The sequence below is a fragment of the Sinocyclocheilus anshuiensis genome, unplaced genomic scaffold (assembly GCF_001515605.1).
Source record: "Sinocyclocheilus anshuiensis isolate Anshui unplaced genomic scaffold, SAMN03320099.WGS_v1.1 scaffold4015, whole genome shotgun sequence".
NCBI lineage: Eukaryota > Metazoa > Chordata > Actinopteri > Cypriniformes > Cyprinidae > Sinocyclocheilus > Sinocyclocheilus anshuiensis.
Window position 1 is genome coordinate 163,063 of NW_015557048.1, and position 4,280 is coordinate 167,342.

At 37.1% G+C, this 4,280-nt stretch overlaps 1 long non-coding RNA gene across 2 annotated transcripts; it reads left to right on the forward strand.

Moving 5' to 3' along the window:
* Nucleotides 1-738, forward strand: LOC107676360 (uncharacterized). Of its 2 annotated transcripts, none has more exons than XR_001632731.1 (3): nt 1-38; nt 455-554; nt 644-738. It is a non-coding gene; the product is annotated as an uncharacterized LOC107676360 (long non-coding RNA). The 2 variants fall into 2 exon arrangements; XR_001632732.1 differs by lacking the exon at nt 1-38 and adding an exon at nt 314-360.
* The last annotated feature ends 3,542 nt before the right edge of the window (nt 739-4,280 follow it).

The window sequence follows — 4,280 nt, forward strand, 5'->3', positions numbered from 1 at the left end:
AGCATAACTCAATAACTACTGTCCACTACTCTCAAAAGGTGAGTGTACATCTGGTGTCTACATTAGTTGCAAAATGTTGTTGTGTAAACACTTTATCAAGCAGTTGATGTTCCATGAATGTATTTTCAGATTTCCACAATGTGCTACACTTGAAACTTCCTCCTTATCCATTATATGGTTCTCCGCTCCATGAACTGTTTTTTTAAAGAAGCACACAACTGATAAAAAGGTAAATTTAATAGTTAATCTAAGATTTGCAGACATTATACACTTTTCTTTGAGCAGTAATTAAAGCAATAACAATGTTCTTTCAGTTTTGTGCAGCACAACTCGATAACTACTCTCCACTACTTTCAAAAGGTGAGTGTAGAGATAGTGTCTACATTACAGAACAAAAACATTTTGCAACTAAACACTTTATCAAGCAGTTAATGTTCCATGAATGTATTTTCAGATTTCTGCAATGACCTACACTTCTAACTTCCTCCTTATCCATTATATGATCCTCCGCTCCATGAACCGTTTTTATAAAGAAGCACACAACTGATAAAAAGGTAGAATATAATATCCTTTATGCTTATTAATCAGAAGTTGATACTAATTTGAGTTTAATTTATTGATTTTCTGCTTCTCTTTCTTACAGTGAAGACAAAACCATTCTCAACTATCAATTCAGAAAATGTCCCGGCAAAAATCTTAACTGATGCAGGCAGTTAATAGTCAAAGTTATTACACAAATACATAACCACAAAAGTAACACAATTATATATAAAATATTGGATGGATGGCTTATATTATATTTAGCCTATGTACAGTAAATTTAGATATGTGCCAGCCAAAGGAGGATGGCCTTCCCCTGCTGAGTCTGGTTCCTCCCAAGGTTTCTCCTTACACCACTTTGCCTATGATGCTCCTCTTCACTAATTTAGGGAGTTATTCCTTGCCACTGTCGCCTTCTGGCTTGCTCACTGGGGTATTAAGGCACAATATTTTCAATGTAAACGGAGTAATGTCTTTCTAAAGAATTGAATAAATACATGATGAATTCAAATGTACTTTTTCTTCTTCTTGCTGTCATGCACTTCCATTTACTCTATCAATGTCCTGTTTGTTTATTGATCAACATTAGAAATTCTATGTAGAATGTTAGTTTTGTTCCCCACACAATTTAATTTTTTATTTTTTTTTTAAATGGACCATCTGTGAGCACAATTCGTATCACACTATGCTACATAGAGCATTCAAGATACAAGATAAAAAATTAAATGTAATCCTTTTCTTTGCATTCAGTTTATTTATTGATGTACCATTAAACCTGGAATTGGGGAGAAAATTGTTAAAATATTTATATTTTGTGTACACAACAGAATTAAATTATTCTGTAGGCCTATGACTTAAATGATGATCCCATTTAAGTTTCTTTTGACAAACTGAAAGCTCAACTAAAAGCAGTTTTCAAATATTTTTTCTTCCAGTGATGCTCTCCATGAAACGGACAAAAATGAAATGCTTTGCTAAAGTATATAATGGCAGTAGCTGACCCACTCAATACACATTGATATCTTTGTTCATAACCGTTAATTTAACAACAAAAATTATAAAACTTTTGCTGCAATGCTGCACAGATGTTCCTGTATTGTTGAGCAGATGAAGACACTTTACACGTTTCATTATAATGTCACCCCACACAAGAATTAAAACCTGTGACCTCATCTGTGAGCACAATTCTTATCACACTGTGCCAGATAGGGCACACAGTCACTACAATGTTGAAGATATGTTTTAATATAAAAAGGAACACAGAGGAGCAAGCACTAGCATGCTAACCAAGAATGTTCATGAAGTTTAGTGCACAGCAAGAAGAGCAAATACAGCAGAAATAGAATGTACATTAAAAAAACAGATAAGTTCAGAAGTAGAGAAGTAAAAAAATGAACAGAAGTTCAGATGAGAATGACCAAAAACACATTTCTGATTCAATGCACACAGAAAATCCAACACCCAGAACAGAAGCAACATTCATACCACTTCTGGCCACAGTACTTCTTACAATCTGGGCATGTGCCACCCTGGGTTCAAACCCACGACCTGAAAGGTTCAGGGCCAATAGGCTTAGCAGAGTGTGCCACTCAGTTGACATATGTTCAACAGGACGCAGAAGAGAGGTTAAGGTGTGAGAATGATCTCACAAAAGCGTGACTTAGCATTTTACAGAAAAGCACAATTGACATCCTCAGATTCGGCATGACACAAGGAATCCAAAGACACCAAGATCATAATTTTCTGACCAATTGTTCAAAAGTTATAAGCGAAAATGTGCATTTTTGGTATCTCACGACCCATAGGTGGCGCTATTCCCATCTTTGGCATGGGCCCTCAGATCATGGTGTTGATGAAGCATACCAGGTTTTGTTTCAATTGATCAAAGTTTGGCCGAGATACAGCCTCTGAACCAATTTTGAGTCAACCTCATTGAGTTCACAACTTCATAACTTTTGAACAAAGATGAATAAAAAAAATTGGTTCAGTCAATACAGATACAATAGGGGCTACAGCCCTTTGGGCTTGGCCCCTAATTACATTTCTTATTTTGTGTGGAAAACTGAATTGCTATGTTCTGTGCTGAAAAGTTCACCAGCAGCATTTTTTGTTGACCCTCAAATGGGCATATTTGAGCTAATACCAGAAAGGAATTTACAATTTGAAAACAGCTGCTTTCCACAACTTTATTACACACAACTGCCAGAAGGGTCTGGAAAGCCTGCGGACGTTTGCCAGGGATTCCTTATTTGATGACTTTCCTAGACATGCTACGGAGAGTTTTGGGTTCAACAGTGGCATTCAGAGGCCACGCTCGGAGTAAACGGAGCAATTTTCATTGCTCAGAGAATATTACGGAAATTTTTTGTTTCCAACGACTTTGAATGGGTGACTTTGAAGTGTCCTGCCTGCATATAAACCCGACCACAATTAAGACTCTTTTGTTTTGTGTTTTTCCACTGTATGTTGTTTTGAGGAGACTGACTAACTCTGACCACGCTTAATGTGAAAGTCACATATAATTTCCTATTTCGGTCGCAGGTGGCACGGTGAAATGAGCTCCGTTACAAATACATAAGATACTTTCCCATCGTACCGATCTGTCAGGAGAGTTTATAAAGCATTTAGTGACGACATAATGGATGAAATAGGCCCATGTCCACAGAGCTTGAAACACAGGCACCTGTGAATTCTCGCCTGACTATTGGACAGCTGTGCTTCCCTTTAAAAGTCATGCTGACTGACTGCAGAAGGAGATAATAAATGGCCCTGGTGACCTTGAACAGATGCATGTGTCACAGATGCCATTCGAAACGCCAACACGACACATTGCATGGTCTATTGAGAGCAGCGCTGGACTAATTCACTGCATGTATTTCTAGTGTTAATCATCATTTCTAGTGTCTAATCATTAGAATGTGAATGGCAGTGCAGCACCTTTTGTGGTAATCAAACGAAAACATTGTTCGTTTAATATTAATTGTTCCTTGTAGGATGTTTTTGCATCTGGCAGCGGACCATATTGTATCTGTGAACAATGGCTAAACATTGAAACAGGTGTTGTTTATCCATACTTGTTTCCTTAACTCTGTGCGAATGTGTATGTGACAGATGCTCAATCGTTTTGAGTTTGACCCGGAGTTTTTACTATTTTCAGATTTCTGGTTCAAATAAATCCTGCTCTTTTTAGCTTTCTATTCATCAAAGAACCCTGAAATAAATTATGATTTCACAAAAGTATGACGCAGCACTGTTTTCAACATTGATACGAAATGTTTAAAAAAAAAAAATCATAATGAGCCCAAACATTTGAATGGTTGTGTAGTTCATTAATTAAGATATAAAAATCAGGTTAAGTCAATATATAATGCATGTAGGCTATTGTAGGTAACGAACAAGCTTTGGATATTGATTTAATTTCCTGAGGTAAATGTAATTTGGCATGTTGCTCACTGGCTGTTTTATTGACGTCCGCGCTTGAAACAGACAGGGCGAGAGATTATTTCAGTTTATATTCTATATTTTAGCATAGCCTATCACTGAAATTCATTTGTGTTTTTATAGTCCTGCAGTAATGATGAGGGAAAATTTGTTCATTTGTTCCTGTATCAACTTCTGGTGCCTTCTGAAATGTGTTGTGATTGGTTAGCTGGGCCAGTGTGTGTTGTGATTGGCAGCACTCGGCGCCTGGCGCCTGGATTGGTTAGCTGGGCCAGTGTGTGTTGTGATTGGTTAGCTGG